General features: G+C 43.6%; 1 protein-coding gene across 2 annotated transcripts in view; it reads left to right on the top strand.

The window, feature by feature from the left end:
* The window catches only part of TBX15 (T-box transcription factor 15), a 101377-nt gene that overhangs the window by 24667 nt on the left and 54607 nt on the right, over positions 1 to 22103 (top strand). The window contains exon 1 of one of the 2 annotated variants that reach the window (XM_033094100.1): positions 18711 to 18913. The exons of the other annotated variant lie outside the window; for it this stretch is intronic. The gene's annotated coding sequence lies outside the window, so the exon portion shown is untranslated. Of the gene's footprint in view, positions 1 to 18710; positions 18914 to 22103 lie in introns of those variants that run through there. 2 annotated transcript variants of the gene reach the window in all.

Here is a 22103-nt window from a genome sequence, read left to right as displayed (position 1 = left end):
GCTGCCTAAAGCAAAGGCAGAAATGGCCAGGGGCCCCCCATCCCGCCTCACTTAAACCCACCAACCCCTGCCAGACTTTCCTCTCCCTCGCCCCGCCTTCCGTCTTTCTTGAAGTTGGTTTGCTCCAGGGTCTCTCCAGCTTGTCAATGTGTGATATGCTGGGTCTTTTCTTGGGGTGCAGGAGAGATGCGGGGACACTGTCTCTGGCACGGGGTTCTCCTCTCTGGGCAGCCACAGGGGCAGGCGTCTCTGCTCCACCCCAAGGCAATATAGTCCAGGTGTCTGTACAAGGAGGAGACACCTGCTCCTACCTCAAGTTTTAATCAGCATTATTGGATGTGTTGAATGTATTGAAGACATTTAAGCTTATTCTGGTTTTGAAGTCAGATTTCATCTCTTTCTCATTTGGTCTATAGGTAGCTCTCCTGGCACACGGGACTGAGTTCATTCTCTATGCAGCAACGATGAACTGGGATACGGGAGTAGGATGGACACTGTTCTGGGGAGCACAGCTCTATACTTTGCTAGTGTTCAGCGTGTTAAGGCGATTTTAGGAGTAGGGGGAAACAATAGGAATGAAACAGGTGCCATAGCAACGGTAACTCTAGGGCGGGCTCAGCTGAGCTTGGCAGGGATGGTGTGTATTTTCCAGCCACAGAGACTGGAGCCCCCGCAGTGTTGACAGAGGTCAGGTACTGGAAATATCAAGGAGCATCATGTCTCAGGCACCGGCCCGAGGCACTCTGTACATTTCACGTTCAGATGCAGAAGCCTGCACACCTGGCAGACCACAGCTTTCTGCCTTCCAACAGGGAGAGCCGATGGTCTCTCTTGCAGATGTCTATAAATACATACTCTTGTTTGCCGGAAAGCTTTCTGGCATAGGGGCAGAGTGTATCCTTCTGAGTTGGAAAGACTCACTGCAGCAATGTGGGAAGTACCTACCACAGACCCTGGCACACAGCAGGCACTTAATTATTCCTTCCTCTATTCCACCTCCCTTTACTTGCTATTCCTACCTTCTCCCTCAAGGAAAGCTACCAGAACCTGCGTTTCATTTCCCATTACATATACTTAATGGAAGAGGTGAGAGTCTTTGACGACGTAGGTAAAACATCATCTCTTAGAGTTAGACTCCCTATTATGGAGTATTTACAATACTGGGACACTAATCACGGCCCACCATCCTTTATCGATTTGCCACCTCGCTTCCTATCCCAGCCTCTAGCTTTGCCTCTCTTGGGGTGAGATATCTGTTGAATATGTTCCTTTTGGGGAACCAGGCCACTGGAAAGCAGTAGAGGCAGGGCTGCCCAGGTGGAGTGGTAGGGAATTGGTGAGCAGCTTGGCATTGCCCAACAAGGCGAGACATTGGTGAAATGCAGGCTGGAAACCATGGGTATGTGGCCACTTTGCTGGGAGACACTGGGCTGGTGGCGATATGTGATGACACTGTGGTGGGAGCAGTTACACCTGAGACTGTGTTTCCTAGAGCAGGGCCAGGACGAGGGTGAGGCAGAGCCTCCTCACTAATCAAGACATACGATTTTAGTGCAATAGTTTTTAAAGGGTCAAAGTTAATGTGAAAAATGTCCGTGGTAAACTAAATATCAAAAAATTGGAGTGATAGTGGAGCCTGAAGCAAAAGGAAAAGTTAGCAATCCCCACCTTGTCCATATTACAAGGCTGGGGCTGCTATAACAAAATGTCATAGACTGGGTGGCTTCAACAGCACAAACTATTTCTCACAGTGTGGAGTCTGGGAAGTCCGAGATTAAGGTCCAGTAGAGTCGGTTTCTGGTGAGAGCTCTCTCCCCAGCTTGTAGATTGCTTCCTTCTCACTGTGTCCTCAGATGGTGGGGGGTAGGGAGTGGGGGGGGAGAGAGAGAGAGAGAGAGAGAGAGAGAGAAAGAGAGAGAGAACTCTCTGGTGTCTCTTCTTGTAAGGGCACTAATCCCATCAAAAAGGCCCCATCATCATGACCTCATCTAACCCTAATTACCTGCCAACGGCCTCATTTCCAAATACCATCACATTGGGGGTTAGAGTTTTAACATGATTTTTTTGGGGGGGCACACAAACTTTCAGTCCATCACACTGTCTTTATTTAATATTTTGATATTTTGTTCATCACTGATTTTTGTATTAATTTTGATTTAAAAAATATCTCATGAAAATAGTATCTTGATTATTGAATTTTTTGGTGCCTCCTTAAATTTGCACTCCACGCCAGGGTCTTACCTCATCTTAGTCCTCGCCCTGCCCTGGGGAAACCCTGGCTCTTGGATTTGGGGTCGAAGCTTTGTGTCAAGGCGTCATCCTGAGCTAAAGGGTCGAGGTCTCACTTGGATTAGTCCGAAGCTGACCAAATTCTTTATTTCCTTTTTCTTCCTGGGTTATTGTCAAGTACATGGTTGCATTTTCAACATTTATGTATTTTCATAACTAGTATTTTCAGAACTAGGCATTTCATCCAACTCTTCAGTAATTGGTGCAATATAATATTCCATAATCAAGTCTGATTTCCTAAATTTCTTATATTAATGGAGGTAGGCAGGAACCAGAGAACCCATTCTGAACCTTCAACTTTGTTAGGCAAACTTTTGTTAGGACTTCTGTAATTCTGGTGTGTCAACAGCTTTAGTCTAATTTTAAAGACTATGAATGACTCTTCAGTTCTCTGATAATGTAGTAACTTTTGTTAAATCGTTTTCATATTTCCCCAAATGAAACATTTTTTTTAACTTTTGATTTTGATATAATATGAAGTTTATAGAAAAGTAGCAGGAACTGAACAAGGAACTTCTGTCTGTATACCTTTTACTCAGTTTCAAATAGTTTATATTTGCTTCCTTTGCTTTGTGTGTGCACGTGTGTGTGTGTGTATAATTGTTTTCTGAACCATTTGTTAGTAAATTGGAGACCTCATTCGTTGATACAATCTGTTATGTAATCCACAGTCCATTTTCCGTCTCCACCATTTGTCCTAATGTTCATTACAGATATTCTTTTTCCCTGATCCAAGATCTAATCCAAGATTATGCATTGCATTTGGTTGTCGAATTCCTTTAATCTCCTTTAATCTGGAACAGGTCCTCAGCCTTTGTCTTTCTTGATCTTGTTATTTTGAAGACTGTCCCCAAATTTTGGGTTTGTCTTGATATTTCTTCATGTTTACATTCAAGTTATACGTTTTTGGCAGGAATACCACAGAAGTGATGTGTGCTTAGTATACCAGATCAAAAGCACGTGACATTGGTTTATCTTAATTTTGATGGTGTTAACTTTGTTTTTCAGACGATATTACTCAGATACTTTTTTTGCAGGCTTTTTGTCCCCCATTTTATTGATGTAATCGACATACAACATTGTGTAAGTTTAAGGTGTACAATGTGATGGTTTGATACATGTATGTATTGTGAAATGATTACCACAATAAGATTAGTTTCCATGTTGGTGATGTTAAGTTTGATCACTTGGTTAAGGTAGTGTCAACCAGTTCTTGCCACTGTACAGTTAGTCTGATCTGCTTTGAAACTAATAAATTATTAACGGAGAGATTTTGAGACTGTGTCTCTTGCTCCTAATCAAAATTTTCACCCACTTGTTTTAACAGCCATTGACAATTTTTCCATTTTTATTTAGTTCACATTTTAAAATTTCTCTTGAGAGTTCTTCTTTGACCCATGTGTTATTCAGAAGTGTATAGTTTAATCTCCAAGTATTTGGGGGTTTTCCGGTGATCTTTCTGTTATTGATTTCTAGTTCAATTTTATTATGGTCTGAGAGTAGGCATTGTGTGATTTCTATTCTATTAAATTTAAGGGGTGTTTTATGGCCTAGAATTGGTCTATCTTGGTGAATGTTCCATGTGAGCTTGAGAAGAATGTGTGTTCTGCTGTTGGGTGATGAAATCTATAGATATCTATTGCATTCAGTTGGTTGACGATGGTGTTGAGTTCAACTGTGTCCTTACTGAATTTCTGCCTCCTGGTTCTGTCCACTTCTGACAGAGGGGTGTTAAAGTCTCCAACTATGATAGTGGATTCATGCAGTCCTCCTTTTGGTACTATCAGTTTTTGCCTCCTGTGTATTTTGATGCTCTATTGTTAGGCACATACACATTAAGGATTGTTATGTCTTCTTGGAGTACCGACCCCTTTATCGTTATGTAATTACCCTCTTTATTCCTGATAACTTTTCTTGCTCTGAAGTCTGCTTTGTTTAAAACTAATACAGCTACTCCTGCTTTCTTTTGATTAGCGTTAGCATGGTATATATTTCTCCACTCATTGACTTTTAATTTGTATGTGTCTTTATATTTAAAGTGGGTTTCTTGTAGACAACATACAGTTGGGTCTTGGTTTTTGAGTCACTCTAAAAATCTGTGTCTTTTAATTGGTATAGTTAGACCATTGACGTTTAAAGTGATTATTATAGTTGGATTAATATCTACCATATTTGTTACTTTTCTATTTGTTACCTTGTTCTTTGTTCCTATTTTGTCTTCTATACTTGTTCTACCTTTTGTGGTTTTAATTGAGCATTTTCATATGTTCCATTTTCTCTCTTTTCTTAGACCATCAATTATACTTCTTTTTAAAACTTTTTTTAGTGGTTGCCCTAGAATTTTTAATATACATTTATAACAAATCCAAGTGTATTTTCAAATAATATTATACTGCTTCACAGGTAGTATAAGTGATAATATTTTATAATAACAAAATAATCCTAATTTTCCCTCCCAACCCTTGTATCATTGCTGTCATTCATTTCACTTATACATAAGCATATATGCTTGTGCATGTATATATATACATATAAGCACATATAAATAAGCATATACACATAAATGCTTATGTATGTGCATATCACACATAAGCATACATAAAAAGCATATACACATAAAACACACATATACACACATAAGCATACATAAATATATAAGCATACATAACAAAATATGTTTTCGCTACTATTATTTTGAACAAACTATTATCTGTTAGGTCAACTAATAAGAAAAATAAAAGTTTTTACTTTACTTTCACTTATTTATTCCTGATACTCTCCCTTTGTTCATGTAGAGCTGAGTTTCTGACTTATATCATTTTCCTCCTCTGTGAGAACTTCTTTCAACATTTCTTATAAGGCAGGTCTATGGGCAACAAATCCCCTCAACTTTTATTTGACAAAGTCTCTATGTTTTTCTTCACTTTTTATTTTTATTATTAGTTTCAGGTGTACAAAACAATGTAGACATTTATACTCCTCACAAAGTGATAACCTCCTCCCCCAATCTACTACCCCTCTGACATCGTATATGAAGCTGTTACAGTTCCACTGACTCTATTCTCTATAGTATACTCCATATCCTGTGACCATATATATATATTAAATTATAGTTGACATTCATTATTATTCAGCTTCAGCTTCAGGTGTCCAGTGCAGTGGTCAGGCACCTACACTGTCCATGAAATGATTTCCCTAATAAGACATGTGTCCATCAGATACCATTTTTCTTCACTTTTGAAGGATAAATTTGCAGTGTATAGAATTCTAGGTTGGTTGTTTTTTCTCTCAGCACTTTAAATATTTCACTCCACTCTCTTCTTGCTTGTGTGGTTTTTGAGGAAAAGTCAGAAATAATTCTTATTTTTACTTTTTTATAGGTAAGATTTTGTTGCCCTTTCAAGACTTTTTCTTTATCGTTGATTTTCTGAAGTTAGAATATATGACCAGGTACAGTTCTGTGTTTTTTTTTTTTTTTTTTTTTTTTAATTTATCTTCTTTGGTGTTCTCTCGGGTTCTCAATCCATAGTTTGGTGCCTGACATTAATTTGGGGAAATTATTAGTCATTATTCTTTCAAATATTACGTCTATTCCTATCTCGGTCCTCCTTCTGGTATTCCCTTTACTCATATCTTACATTTTTTTTGTAGTTTTCCCACAGTTCCTGAATATTCTGGTTTTTTTTTTTTTAGTCTTTTCCTCTTTGATTTTTAGTTTTAGAAGTTGTTGTTACATCTTCTAGCTCAGAGATTCTTTCCTCAACCATGTCCAGTCTGACTAATGAGCTCATTGAAAGCATTCTCTATTTTTGTTCTATTTTTGATCTCTAGCATTTCTTTTTGATTCTTTCTTAGAATTTCCATCTCTCTGCTTCCATTATGCATCTATGCTTGCAAGTTGTCTACTATTTCCATTAGAGCCTTTATTAAAGTATATTAATCATAAAATTGTTTTAAATTTCTTGCCTGATAATTCCAATGTCCCTGCCATACCCGACTCTGGCTCTGATGCTTGTTTAATCTCTTCAAACTGTTTTTTGCCTGATGTACTATATGAAAGGAACCGAAGTAAAGAGGCTTTTGGTGGTGTGGTGGTAATGTATGAGGGAGTGGAAGTGTCCTATAGTCCTTTGATTAGGGCACAGGCGACTTTACCAGTGCTTCTCAGTTTCCTCTTCCATCCCCCTTGGATGGGACAGGATGAGTAGAGTGGGGCTGAAGTTGAGTATTTCCCTTCTCCCCAGGTATGATAAACTGTGGTAAACAGCTTCTTGGGAGGGCAGGCCTTGTTGAGAAGAGAATGCTCTGGCATATTTCAAAATGGTTCCTTTTTTTCCATCCCCAGTGGAAGGATGAGGGGATTTTCTCTGATATTCACTATGGAGAGCTGCTGGAGGTAAAATTTACAAAAGTGTGGGAGCCCCTGTGACTGGGTCCCCCTAGAGTTTTTAACTCTCATACTTGTCCATGTCGAACCTCTAGCTATTTGTCAATTACAGTTTAGGTTTTCCTACCCTGGTACTTGTTCCCAAGGAAGTTTGTGTTCATGGGTTTCTGCTCCAGGAAGCTGTGATTCTCAGTATCTGTCTGACTGTCTCTTCAATTTTGGGGGAAGTGGTTTACCCTGTGACCTTATTTTTCTGACACATCTAAGAAGAGTTGCCGAGTTTTCAGTTTGTTCGGATTTTAACCTGTTCTTAAGATGGAGTGATGACTTCTAAGCTCCTTCCATGCTGGACTAAAAGCTAGAAGTCCACTGATCATACTATTTTTATTTCCATCATCCCTTCTATATGTATTAATTGACCTTCTACTGTAAGGAAGAGCTTTTATTTTTATTATTAAAACATTTATTTATCTCTTTATTTATTTAGATATCATCTATCTATCTATCTCTATTTAAGTGGATGCAGGGACTCATGGACCTGTTTTATTTAATGGATTATAATCTGTTCTTATCATTATTAATTTTTATACTCAAATCACTCCTGCCATGGCTATTGGAAGTCCTTTCCAACTGACATTTTCTCATTATTTTTGAGCACTTTCTTACTTTCTAATGTAACAAGATGTTCCAGGATTGTCTTGTACTTTTCCTGTCCCAGCCCTAAAACAATACAATTAAATTTTAATTTATGAACTATTTTCCTTTTGGGGAGGTTATTCTATCTGAGGACGGAGTTTGGGTGGTGGAATCCAAACTGGATGTTATTTGCTGAGTTCTCTGTACTGTGCACCATATTCTGTATGTGACATCATCAGCATTTCCTGTAAAAAGCTGTCATCAGTTAGTCTTCTTTGAATCCAGTGTTCTGCTTCGGTTTGGCATTTCAAACCTGGGTCTGATTCACCCACGTACACTGATGATATATCTTTCTGATTTAGGTAATTGATTTATTTGGGTGTGTTTGTTTAGAACTACAATAAACTCCCCCAATTCATTCAATATGCTTCTGTCGAGTGATGGTTTGTTCTATGCTTAGCTCTTGTCGATTCTGTACAGCATAAAACATGGTCCTTACTCCTAAGAAGTTTATATACTAGTAGGGAACACAAGAAGAGCATACACTAAGCCATGGCAAAGACAGCATGAAAGCTTACAAATCATCACCATGGTATATGGATGCCAACAGTAAGTGTTCCCAATTCTGGGGAGGAGGTCACAGATGGGGATGGAGAAGACAGGCAAAACCCCACAGCTCATAACCGTCAGGACAGGAGGTCTTTAGAGACCTAGGATGAACTCTGTGCATTTACCTTGCCTGGAAAGATGAACTGTTTTATGGATGACCTTTCACCCCTGGGCTGTAAATCTACTGGGACACACATAGGGAAGAGTGGGCCGCTGTAACTAAGCCTGGGGTCTTACTAGATTTCCACACACAAGCAATCCTTGGAGCCTGGAACAGGGCTGTAGAGTTGAAGCAGGAGAGCATGACCTTATGAGATTCTCTGCCTTATTTCACTCCCTGATGGTCCTACAGCAGGGAGCTCTTACTCTTTGTAAAATTACTCTGTGAGCTGTGTTCCCAGATCCTTATAAAAAGAGTGTCCTAACAGAAAAGCATGCCAGTTTTTTTTTTTTTCCTGGCCCAACAATTTTATATTTCCACACTGTCTACACTCTAAGTAAATGCCTTGGGGGCAAGGCCCTGCATTATACATATTGGCATTTCCCAGGTGTATATGCTGAGGAATTATCCATTGATTGATTGGTTTTCTGTGGGGTCTCACTGCTTTGGGATGTGTGTGATGGGAGACAGAGTGATGAGATTTGTTCACTCGTGTAAATATAAAGCTTCTGCTGTGTTAGCTTAACCTTGTGGCCCTGGAGTGTCTCTAGACTTTTCCTTGTAGAAACAAAATCATTATAGCAGTTCCAGACCTCACTTTTCCTAAATATCTTTTTTTTTTAAAACCACAGTGTTCCCTATTTAAAAAGCAGATGGCCTTTTAAAAGAAGGGGGCCTCCTATATATTGAAAAGTTTCTTTTAAATAAAAATAAAACCATGGTGTAGCAGAATCCAATGCTAAGCTGTAGGCAAATTTAGGGCAAGAGAAGCCTTCTTGGCAACCCTGAAAGGACACCATGTAGGTGCCCATGGAGATATCTTCTGGAAAGATGGCTACCATTCTTCATACTTGCTTCTTGAGCCTTCTCCTTGGGCCTGATGCTGTCTGAAGCTTGGTTTCTTGGAATTCTTCCAGCCAAGGAGGTGTGGGAACCTTGTCCTCTTCATGGTAGGTGTAGGTGCTGGTGGAACTTGGAAGGCTGTACCGAGTAAGGACCTGTGAAGTCACCCAGTGCTCCCAGCTAGGATGGCTGTAGGCCTCCACTGCGAACACCAACGGGCGGATTAGGGAAATCCCCCGACCTGAAATGAATATCGGCTTGAGTTATTAAGCCCAGAAATATTTCCTGTCTTTCAGATTTGCTGGTAGGCCATGCCTGCCTTCAGTTAAAGGGTCAGATTTTCCCGTAAGCACTTGAGCTCTCTTGCTATTTTGGGTAATCACCTCTCCACATACACATGCTTCATCGCGAGCCGGAGTGAAGTGAGTTTTGTCGGCTCTGTCCTGTGCTGCATGAGGATCTCTCACTGGCCGAGCGAACGTTCTTGATGAGTTTGCTCGCTTCCGTGACCAGGTTATAAGGCTTTTGATTAGACATTGTTATGTGTAACCCACCCCTATGTTAACAGGCATTCCTCCAAGTAAGGACAAGATCTGGCCCGGGGTGGATGACAGCTCTCCCCTGGGATCTCCTGGGGACAGGCTGGTGCTTTTAGAACGGCTGTGTGCCTTGATCTTAATTTATCTGTTGTATTCAATATCATTGGAAGCCAGGAAAAGGCCAAATACCTGACCTCCGTTCCAGGGCTGTGATACTGCACCCATTCCAAGCTTCCTTTGATTCCTTTGATCCTTGCTTTAGCAAGCCAAGTAGGGGAACTCCTTAGCTGTCTTTGGTCCCCAACGGTTCAACTGACTTTGTCGATTTGTGACATTTAGTCTTCAAATTATAGTTGGATTGGATTGCAGGTTGGAGAAAAAGAAGGCTTTGACAGTCTACTGGAAAGTAGCTGATCAGATGGATGCTTTTCCAAGTGTCCATGTGAAGATTAGTATTTCTCCCAGGATCACCTGGCTGTCATGGGACAATTCTTGAGGGTTAGGACATTGGGTTTTCTTTGGTCTTCCTGGATGTGAGAACTTAGAAGGGTAAGCAAGGGCCGCTTATAGACAGCTCACAATAGTTAGGTTAGGCCCATTCCCCCTCCAAATAAAGACAACCCCTTGTCCCCGTTTATTTTAGAATGAATTCAGATCTGCTGAAATAATATCTACCTTTGTAGGGGGTAAGAAAATATTCACAAATATTCATGAAAAAATTTCATGTAATGCAGAGGAAAATTGTTGACTCTTGACTGTGAAGACCAATAAACTTGAAAGAAAGAGAGAGAGAGAGAGAGAGAGAGAGAGAGAGAGAGAGAGAGAGAGAGAGAGAGAGAAAGAAAGAAAGGAAGAAAGGAAGAAAGGAAGAAAGGAAGAAAGGAAGAAAGGAAGAAAGGAAGAAAGGAAGAAAGAAGAAAGGAAGAAAGAAAGAAAGAAAGAAAGAAAGAAAGAAAGAAAGAAAGAAGAAAGAAAAAAAGAAAGGAAAAGAAACTTGAAAAAACTCTATGTGTAAAGCATTTGTGCTGAGTTAGGAAGACGCAGGTTTTTCAGATAATTTGCATATGTGTAACATTATACACATAGGCACACGGCCTTTCTCGTGTATCTCCCATTCCCATCTGAAATCTTGTTGTGTGAACTGTGAAATAATGAAAATGCATTTTAAAATGTGATTTACCATTAGAATCAGGGCCTTCATGAATTCTACCACATAATGAAGTCTTAGAGAGGCTATTCTCAGCTCTCCACGGGCCAGGAACCAGTCTCTAGCAATATAGAAAAAAGTGTCAGTATTGGGTCTATATACTTTTTTTAAACAAAATGCAATACTTCCCTGTCCTCCAGCCTCCTTTAGTGGCTGCCTTCTCTATTTCTATACTGCCGTAAGAGGCCCGAGCTGAGGACAGATCTCAATATGGGATGTACCATTCCTTTAAATGCTAAGAGCCTTTTCTTGGTGGTTTCCTGTACTTGTTTTTCTGAGATAGAAGAATTCCAAGTAAAAGAAGTCCTTGAATCTTGTCTTTTGTGGGCTCTAGTGCAGGTTCTCAGTCCAGGAAAAAGTCCTGGTCAGCCTTCCCGGAGCCAAAGAGTTGCTATGATTCTTTCACTGCGCCTCCTATGGCTAGCCCACTGGACAAGTTTAGCCATATTTCGTGAGGGTGCCCAGCCTGGGCACTGGTGGGTATCTAAGGCTGTGTTAGGGCGGGCTGCCTAGGAGACGGAGGGATTAAACTCCTGGAACTGACGGCCTGCACCAGGACTGTAAAAAGTCTTATGAAAACAGTGGGCCCAGAACTGTTGCTGCTCAGTGAGGGAGAGACGAGAGCTCACACTTAAAATATTGAGAACGGGGAGTCTTGGTTTCAATTGGAAGACATGGTTGGCTTTAAGCACAGAAAATCATAAAAAAAAAAAAAAAAAAAGAGGTTGCCCTCCTCGTTGTATACTTGTATCATCTGCCACCCCTGTGAGCTGAAAGCACTGCGCTAGCTGCATTCACATATCTAACACTGATGGGGACAGAGTCCTCTTGCACTGGCCGCAGGGATGGATGGCACAGGGAGGAGAGAGAACGTGGAGGGGCCACAGGTCTGGAGAAGGAAGGAGGCCCAGGAAAGGACGGGGGCACTGACATCAGACTGGTGACCTTGAGTGAGTGGTGCAAACTGGCAGGGATGAGAACGGGAAGCAATTTTGGCCCAGGTCAACGGTGACCTTCAGGTTTCATCACCTGGGGTCAGGAACAATGAGGTGTTGCAACCAAAGCCATGAGGCAAAGCAGAAAATGGCACCTGTGGTTACAGCAGGTGAACTTTAATGACTGCCAAGGACAGCTCAAGAGCTATTTGGAGACCCTGCCAGCCGCAGCGGGAGGACCAGGGCCTGGGATCCCGCAGATCTCCTGCCCCCGGCTAGGAGCCACTGACTGTTATTATTGTTGCTGAAAACCCCTCCAGTGGCCCTTCTCCAGCTGGGAGAAGTAGGAGCAGCACAGGTTACTCCTGCTCCTTAGCAGAACTGTCGTCCACATTCTGTGGAATGGCACGTTAGCAATGGCCTGTGTGTGGAACTCCACAGAACCGTGCTAAGCAGAACCGTGCTAAGCATTTAGAACCCCAAACCAACTGGAGACAGTATCTCCTACTGTGGGGAGGTAAACGCCTTCCCCATTATTGTGTCATCCTTCTGACAGCTGGAAGTTGGACGTGTCTAGTCTTTGGGTAAGGAGAATCTTTTCTCTGCTGTCAAGGAAATTTATTCCAAACTCGGTGTTTTATGACATTACTGATGAGGTCAGTTTTTTTTTCTTTCTTTTTTTTTTTCCCCCCTCTCCAGTCATTTGTTTTCTGGAGTATTCTGTTTTTACTGCATATAGCCAGAGGGCACCAGAATTGGGTAATGATTCTGTCCCTAAGGGTTGACATTTGTGGCAGGATGAAAATTGCTCACGTGTGCTGCTTTTTGGGGCCTAAATGTCGGCGCCTGTTCAGAGTTCCACAGTGACATGCTGGGATGTCATGTTTTCGTTGCCTTCTTTGACAAAGAACCAAAGTCACAGGCTGTTGAGACTGACCCATTGCTCTTCCCATGAAAAATATGAAGCACGTTGTGCTTTCATACCAGCAAGCCTTGAGACATTGAAGCTGCCCTTTCTTCTTTTTCTTGGTAATGGTGTTGGAACTCTGTCTGGTGTTCTGAGTAAAGCGAACCTGTTGGAGAATGGTGAGGTGCAGGCCATCGTTATCAATGCGTGAATATGAGATGTTTATTTAAAAAAACAAATCAGTAAGAGCAAAACCCCATCTGAGGTCATGCAGCTCTGGCCAGTGCCACTTAATCAGGCTTCTCAGGAAGCCCTCGGCCTGGCCCTACCTTTGGAGTTTGCTCTGAGAGAAGGTGCTTACATAGTTTCTTCTGCTGCTATTGGCAGATCTTCAACACGTCAATGGTCCAACATGGCTCTGGTCCTCATCTAAACCACGTTCAAGGCCAAAAGTGATATCACAATATGGGGACTTCTGTTCCAAGGATACATGAAGGGAGAGGTTCTCTTTATGCCAGTGGGTCTTGGCTCTGCATTAGCCACCTTCATCTTGGGTCCTTCATCCTCAGTCCCTCATGTCACCTTCCAGTGGAGAACAAGTCACACGTGGCCCTGCTCCGATGAAGCTTCAGACCTCAAGGCAGCAGAGGAATCTCTCCTTCACAAGCCACGTATGCCCAGCCCTCAATGCTGCGTGACTGTTATGATGGAAGGGGACTTTCTATATCTGGCTCGTAAGAGCAGTCCTTTACAATTTTTTTGAAGTTGTGACACTCCCTTTTTCACCCTCCTTATTCATTTCTCCCAGTGGTGTCATGTGGCCAGAATGGACCAAATTAAAAGTATTTATTATGTACTTATGCTAAAGGATAGTTTTTCAAGAGAGATATTAGTATATGATCTATCTCTATATTTTAAATGCAAATGTATTTCAAGGAGCACAGAATGGAATATCTGAAATTAGCACGGTCTTAGAGATTCTGGAGTTGGGTGATTGCTACAGCCATACAACACGTAAAAGAAGTTTAAGACCATTCTTAGCTTGCGATTATTTGGAGGTTTTGAGAAACTCATTGTGAAATCTGGAGGACAGCCTGAACTGCGGATCACAAGTTCAAAGCTTCTATATTTTCTGCCCATCTGTCCCAGTTCTCAGGGTCCTGGCAATCTGGACCACCTTGATCCATGGAACCAGTGCTGACCGAGAGGCAGAAAAAGTAGCAGCTGCTTCTGTTACCCTCAGACTCAAAGACCTCGGCTAAGGGCCTCCCCACCTGCTCCCTGCCAAGGCCTTTGGCTTTCTTGAATGACTTGGTCACACACTGATGTTTCAAGGCTGGGTGCTCCCCAGCTGGAGCCCTGAGAACGCTTGCGTGGCATCGCTAGAGAAAGGAAGTAACTTGAAAGAAACACCCACAAAGTAAATCACCAGGACCGGATGGTTTTCATCCAAGAGTTGGGGAAGGAAATGAAGTGTGAAATAGCACAGATACTGATGAAGACATTAGTTCTCCATTTAAAACCACAACTGTGTCAGAGCACAGGAAGTCTGCTAACATGATGACCTTATTGCTAGACGAGAGAGACGAGAGGCCTATCTGCTGCCTCTGGAAAACCTGGCCCACTTGGAAAGAAAGACACGAAATATGAACAATGACACAATAGCCTTTATTCCCTTAAAACAGGTAAGAGGGACAGCATGGTGACTTGTGCATGGCTTCATTTCAGTAGAAACCTTGAAAAGAGGAAGATAGCGAACCTGTAACAATGTAGGGTGCTATCCCTCCTCCTGTGCCCACGGCAGACATCACTAATCGATCTGGTACTCTTCTCTCTGAGCTTAGATTAGGCCTCATATCTGCCATCATCAAATGACCGGAGTTGACGTATACATTAAAATTCATTTGCCCTCTTTGCCTAAGAGGATGTATTTTATCAAGGACCACGTTGGCTCATAATTAAATGATAAACAATGACAACGCAGGTAGTTTGGTCTTTCACAGGTAGTTTGGTTTAGAAGCATGACAAGAAACACATCGCATTCTTTCTTCTAAAGACTGAGACGCCTGTCTCCAGGGATAAGCAGTTTTGTGAGAACGGAATCCAGATGTGTACTCCCAGCCTAAGCCACGGGAGGGTCTTTGTGAAAGGAAGGGAAGTCGCTTCCTCTGGGCCCACAAACAGCATGCTTCAGAAGAACGGAGGAGCAACGGCAGCTTCCTTCATTAGGCATTTCCTTGCAGGTTTAAAGAAATGTGTAAACACGGTCGGTTGGTCGGTGGAGTCCTACCACGAAAGGGACTCCATGGAGCAAAGAAGTGAGGGAGGCCCTGAGGGAAGAGCTCCACTGAGGCCCAGGGAGAAAAGAGACAGGAGGGTCAGAGCCCAGAGCAGCTCAGTAACTTTATGGCAAAGCAGAGGTTTCATGGGGACTGGTCTTCGTCTCACACTCGGGGATCATAAGGCCACCTGGGCTGCAGGTCTGGAAAGCCCACGGGGCTCTGCACAAAACATCGTGCCATGGGACTGAACAGAGCCTCCTGTCACTAGTAGTGATTAAAGCGATCTGGCCAAAATAACTATCCTACAGCCTGGTGACCTCCATGACACGGGGTGTGTGATATGGAGTGGACTGTAATCTGATCCTTTCAAGGAGTCTGCCTGCCCCAGGAGTGGATGGGCTAGTTTGCTTGACCAGTGAAAAGACGCTAAATAATTTGATTAACAGAGAATCAGCATACGGAAAAATGCACTTAGCATGGGAGAGAACCTAACTGTACCGTGACTTTTCATCGATCATTCAGGACCTTGTCACACCACAGGGTCGTCCACAGGGTCGTCCCCGGGGAGCTGGGCGGGCGCTGTGGTTCACAGGCCATAGCAGCAATGATACAATGGGGCCCATCGGTCAGTAGAGCTGAGTGCCAGTCCCCACTCCACCTCTAGGTCCCCTGTCATGGTACGAGATGCGGGGGAGGTCATTTTGTCTAGATCTTTGCCTCACAGGAGCTAGGGATTAGCATCTCCACTTTAAAGACGAGGCAGTAGCGAGCAGCTTAGCGAGAGAAGATTAAGTGTGCAGCACGGGACGCGTGGATGGGTCAGGGGAGAGAAGCCAGGCTCCCAGCAAGCAGGTCTTCTCACGTCACCACTTTGCTGCTGAGTCTCAGTTTCCTGTCTTTAATGGGCGCTGTAAAGTAAGTGTGGCTTTAGCACGATGTTTACAGCACGGGGAGAAATCTCTGCGGGTTAAATGATTAAATGCAGTGCTGATAACTTACATTTCTAAGGCACTTCTAGTTTTCAAAGTGCTGTCATCTGCGTTATTTCACCCCGCTGAGGACTCACTGAGTTGGGTAAGCAGTAGGATTCCTTACCCACTTTCCAAAGATGCGTCAATGGAGACTTGGCTGGGTTACATGGCTTCCTCAAGGTCAGATCAAGGTCAGCACCAGGGCTCAAATTCCTGCCTTCTGGTTCTGAATCCAGGGCTCCTTTCACTACAGAACGGTCGATACTGGAGAGTGTACTGTATTTATTATTCACTTTAAGGACAGTAGAATCTCTGGCGTCACAGGGTGGTAAAAATAGATTGTGAGGGCAGGGAGGTTCTCGGTAGCAAACAAACAGTCCTCCAGAGTGTTCTCGGGGGCAGGCTCAGTTGCCGTGGCCTTTAGGAAAGCCTTGGCAGCTTTGCAGCAGACAGCGTCACCTTACTGTGCCCAGCTTTCCCCGAGGAGCTGCCTCTGGGCTCCAGTACCAGGAGCAGGCACTGCCCTAGAGGCCATGGGGCAAGAGTAGAGAGTGGTGGGCAGGAGGAAGGCTTCTTCTGAGGGCTGCGGACCATGGGCCGAGAGCACGTCCCCAGCGAGGGGACTGGACTGTGTGTCCCGCAATAGCAAACATGCTGTGGCTCTGATACAGATCAGGAGACATAGCCGGGCGAGACCCGGGTTCCTGTGCCATTGAGCTTTCTCTGATAGGCGGCGGAAGGAGGGCAAGAGAGTATGGAAGACTGAAAGCAGCAAGGCCAAAGGAAAAGCCTTGTTTTCACTGACTTAAGGCGTTACCATTTATCATCCCGCTTCCCCAAATGATTTGATACGGATTATAGTAAACAAACCAACCGACCCATGTTTACATACATGTATAGGTGGTTAAATAAAGATAAATGGGAAATAAGGAACCACATGGAAAAAGCAGGGGTGGTCCTGCACGACCATTTCACACTCACAGAGCATCACAACCTCTTGGTCATTGTTAGGGAGACTAAGAAGATGTTTTTACTAAGATGCACCGCTATAATCTGTGTTGGATTCTTTGGAATATTTCTCCCATTGGAAATATCTGGCTAAGGGGAAATTCTTTACATTACAGCAGAAGAAGAGACGTTTGTTTGTCCCACTCGAAGAAAAACTTATCAAACCAGTGGCCCTCATCCTTTTCAAGTCACAGATTCCCTCGAGAATCCCTTAAATACCACACATCCTCTTCCCAGAAAAATGCACGCTCCTGCAAATGTAACTGAAAATGTGAGGTCACTTAGAAACTCCCAAAGCCGATCCATTGACTTTAGGTTAATAACCTCTTCATTTAAAAAAACTAGAAATATTTTATGGAGTAATTTCTTCCTTTACAGAAAGAGTCACTGCATGCAGTTGAGACGATTGTAATTAATATGTAGGTATTCAGCCCGTGTCACAGAAAATATCCTGATTTCTATGAAATTCCCTAGCCTATAATATTTGTATTTTACATGTATAGTCGTTGTACAGCCATCTGTCATTTTATCTTAGGCTTTTATTGGTTCCTTTAAAGATGCTATAGAACGTATACTCCATGGCAATTTGTATCTGATAACACATGTAATATTTGGTATAGTAAGGAAACTGTGCCTTCCCTGGTAAATCAATTTTGATTATATGTAGAATATGGTATATAAAGTAATACTTTAATATATACAATAGCCCACACGCCATCAATAAGATCTCATCCTCCAGACTTGTGAATTCTTGGAAACAATTACTTCCACATGTTCCTAAAACTACTTAAGATTTTTGACTGGTTGGTGGTCTATTGATTCTAAATATCCGACCTGTCAAAATGCCATCTTTAAACTCCACTGATGCATAGAGGCTTGGCATGAGTGGGGCTGAATTTATTACAGAACAAAGGGCGGTGATGATTAACACACCCATCTGAGCAGGAGGGGGGAAAATAATCTTTGAATGGATTAGATGCCGTGATCCTAAAACCACATTCTCTGGGTATTGGGTCCTTGCCCAGAAATGGGGAGAGGCCAACACTGATGCCTTTTAAATGACAGGGTGTCTTCATGGGATCGGGAACACTGGGGCAGAGAGTTGAGGGTCAACTGGGAAAAAGCCCTTCTTTCTCCTGAGGTCTAGCAGAGTGGACGACCTGGACCCACTCTGTGTGCTGTGACCCTCAAAACTACAGCGCAGCGATCAGCATTTATGCAGTTATCCGTCTGCCTGCCTGGGTGGAGATTACATTAAAATGTAAATACATGAGATTTTACTTTCTTGCCGCTAACCAGGAATCACTTCTAATTGTTTTTGGACTCCAGCAGGCTACTTTCCAGACTGGCATAGGGCTGCCAGGATGAAGGGAATTATTAGGTACTGTCCCACCAGAACCCAAGAGTCATAAGCAGGCGCCTCTATTCGCTGGCAATATTGGGAGATTCTGATCTGTGAGGATGTAATCCCAGGGAAATTGATCTTCGTAAGAGCAGTCCACAAACAGAGCACTACACCCATTTTCTGACCGATTTCCCCATTATTCTGTCTTGCCTCTGCCATGTCTTGCAAGCTTTATCAAAAGCACGGATTTCAAAAAAATTGCACCACAAATGGCACTGGTGAGACGGACTGTCTGAGAACAGGCCTTCAACAGACAGGTACCTTCCTGAGCAGGAAGCAGACCGTTGGGCAAGTCATCCTGACCCCCACTCCCCGGGAGGAGCATTTGAATCATAAGCCCAGGTGCTCAGGAAATCTCCTGTCATTCAGAGATGGGCTGGGACCTGGTGCCATGGCTGAAGCTTCTAAATACAGTTCAGGCTGGGTCATCATGACAGATGCTGAACTGGCACCACTACGGGGACTGAAGTGGGAACTCTGACAGTGCTTAAATGCCACGGCCCCTGGGCTCGAAGTCTTCCTGGGCTGGGATAGGGAGAGGCAGTCCAGAGCCTTATGGGGCGGAGGGTAGGAGCAACTCTGGCAAGGAAAATCCTGCTGCTTCGGCAACACTACGCTCCTTCAGGAGGCAACAGACACCCAGCGACACGTCAGCTGTTTTAGAAGAGGTCAGTCCTGAACTGCTGACACGCTTGGAGGACACTGTCTCTTCAAGGGTCATTCTGACCCTTCAAGGTAGGTAGGCCTGGGGAGAAACAGAGGCCTGCTGGAGCCAAGGTGTCGGCTGGGGAACGGGTGGAATTAAGCGACCTGGTGAAGATGGCTCAAGGTGTCGGGAATAGAGGTAGGAAGAGCATGTTTTATACAGAAGACGCGGTCCCTTACCTTGTTCCACCTTCTTCTTCTTGGCCATCACCAAAAATCCACCTGGGGTGAGCTTCCTTTGGCAACTCATTCTCTTCCGGGGAGGGCTTTAGAGGGAAAAAAAAAGACAGGAGAGGCTTGAGAGGTGGGCTTTTCCTGGAGGGGTCTAGTGATTTGGGATGTGAAGGTGGGATTCTAAGTTTTACAAGCGTCTCAAGCTGGGGCTGGTGAGTTACAAATAGACACTGACGAATACAATGAATCCAGGGTATTTGTTTCACTCTTTGTGTTTGCCTCGTGCCCCCAAAGTGGATTCCTTTCTGTGGCCCAAGCGTTCGATTTTTGGGTTGCTGAAGGTGGTGTGGGATGGTGGGTGAGTTCAAGCTTTGGGGGAAGACCTGGCTTCTTTTCATCTGTCCGATGCTTCGGGCTGGGCGGTGCTGAGCACATCATGTTGGCTGAGTTTCACTGGTCTCACTTGTCACATAGGGTTACAATGCCCGACTCTCAGCCCTCACCTTCATGCGTTCAGAAAGGGTCACTCAGGCACTAGGTCTTTCCTGCCTCCTTGCTGTATACTGTCCTTATCCCGAGCTGGAGAGTGAGTGCTCTTGGCAAGGCTGTCAGTTTGGAGTCAGGGGCCTTGTGGCCTCCCAGCTCTTTCCCACGGCTCAGGAGAGGTGCTCGTGGGCGGCGGCTTCTGCTCATGTCCATCTCTGCTGCTCAGCTCAAGGCCAGCGTTTGCTTCCCTGGCCCCATTTCCTTACTGAAGATCCAACGTACATCTTTTTTTTTTTTTTTTTCTCCCAGTGGTCTGCGCTGTTCTTTCTTCTTTCAGATTCTAGGGATTTTCCTTTGCAAACAGTGTGACAGCCATCACGGGCCAGGAGAGCATCCCCTAAGTAGACACACACACAAATGGGCTTTTCTTGCAGTTGCTCCAGGCTCTGAATGATTTTCTCCACTGTGTGATCTCTTCCTATTCTCCGTTAAAAGTTGTCCTGATTAGGATTTGCTTTTGTTCCTTTGGAAGAACACAAACCTTCTTTTTCCCTTTCAGAGGTGGACAGGAAAATGATTGGGAAAAGATCTAACCCTTGGGGTCCCCTCCCTTTCCAAATGATGGAAGGAACTAATATAGAAGGTACGCCCGCGGTGTGCTAGGGGCTTTTCCAAAAGCCACCAGCATCTCTGTTGCTGTAAATGAGGAAATTGGCTCAGATAGGTGAAGCCACTTGCCCAAAGTCACAGAGCTGGGCCTGTGTGATTCTGTGCAGGTCTCTGGAAACCTCACTTCCCGCGGGCAGCAGCGGCGCTAACCGTGTGTGGGTGGTCCAGGTGTCAGCCTATTCCCGAATGGAGAGGACATCTCTGCTGCCCTCCTGGTCACCCCACCAGAACTTGTAGGAGAACTTTCCTCATTTTTTTGCTCACAAGCACCTTCTCTTCTTGGGTTCAGGTGGAGGAGAGTTCCTAGCTGAGAATTTTCTAGATGACCGACTGTGACCGCTCCTCACAGAAGTGACTCCAGTTCACTGAACTCAGTTGCTGTTCTTGAAAGATTTCAGGTCAGGCCTTGCCAATCAGTCTGAACACAACTCACAGTCGTGGAAGGAAGAGCTCGAGGGATTCCTATAGTTCAGATTATGTGTGGAGGTGATCCTTCTGGGATTTCACTGCGAACATGGTGTTCAGTACAGAGACCTCATCATTGGGGATCTACTGGCCTCCTGAAGAAGATCAAAACAGCATTCAGGATTCTTTGTGTGGCTTCAGCCTATCCTCCCAACGCTTCAGACTGGCCAAATCTCTCTTCTTTTGCTTTGTTAAGTACTCATTTCATTCATTCATTTATTCACTCATTCATTCATTCATTCACAAAAACCATTTTGAGTGCATAATGGGTGCCAGACACTGTCCCAGGTGCTGAGGATCCAAGAGGAATAACACAGATGTGGTCTGAATTATTTGTTGTTCTCTAAACCTGTCTGGTAGACTTGACTGCCACGCCTCTGCCATAAAATTCCCTTTTCTTGGAAGATCTTTCTCCTTCTTTCCTCAACTCTGCTTTTCATCCTGTAGACATCACTTCATTAGGTCCAGAAAAGACCTTTGTGCTGCAAGAGGTCCTTTTCAAACTCCTATAGCATTTTGTCCCTGCTCCTCTTAGATAATAATACATGAGAAAAAGCATTCGTACAATTCTTTCACTATGGACAAAGTGTTTCCTTAAATACAGACACACACTTTGTTAGTGACACATAAACATTTCACAAAGTGGGTCCTAATAATCTCTTTATTTCACAGATGATAAAACTAAGGCTTTAAAGAGGTTAAGTAACTTGTTCAAGATTAGACCGTTGGCAAAAGAAGAGGTGCGCTTTAGAACTTGGTGGTTTGAATTCCAGTCCTCAGCATGTTATGTGCCATGCTGGATTTTGACTACTCTCCTTTTTTTTTTTTTTAAGGAGTATTTATTGACCTGTCCTGTCTCCTAAGTGATTTTGTAAGTTTCTCAGAACATCGATCATATCCTATCTTACTCAGTTTTGTGCCCCTCACAGTACCTAGTGAGGGCTAGTGATTAACCCAGGCCCGGGCTAATCAATAAGTATTTGCTGAATAAATGAATGACTGATTGAATGGACGAATTCAGAAGACTGCCAGAGAAGTTGTTACATAGTTGTCAGCCACGTGGCTCTTGCAGTCATTAAACAGGATGGTTCTCCAGGTTTGGCTCGATAGGTGGGGTGGCTTTGAAGCTTAGCGTAGCTGGTGGTCTCCTGAGTATAAATTGAAGGGCATCGCATATCCCTGGCTGTACTCAAATGTCTATCCTACGTACATGTTTGAAACTACCACCTTCAAGGGCACTGTCTCCAGAAGTCGTAGTTAAATGACACTTGTTGCTTGGTAACTGGCTGCTTCATTCTTCCCCTTTGGGCATCAGCACACATTTGTTTATTTACTGGTGCTCAGTGAAAATGTCCTAACCTGGTACACGGCCAAGTTCTAGGGCCTTGCGGGGAAGGCTTCCTATTCACTTCATGGGAATGAAAAG

This window comes from Rhinolophus ferrumequinum, chromosome 22, assembly GCF_004115265.2.
Source record: "Rhinolophus ferrumequinum isolate MPI-CBG mRhiFer1 chromosome 22, mRhiFer1_v1.p, whole genome shotgun sequence".
NCBI lineage: Eukaryota > Metazoa > Chordata > Mammalia > Chiroptera > Rhinolophidae > Rhinolophus > Rhinolophus ferrumequinum.
The sequence above is the reverse complement of the archived record's forward strand: the minus strand, read 5'-3'. Positions and strand labels throughout refer to the sequence as shown.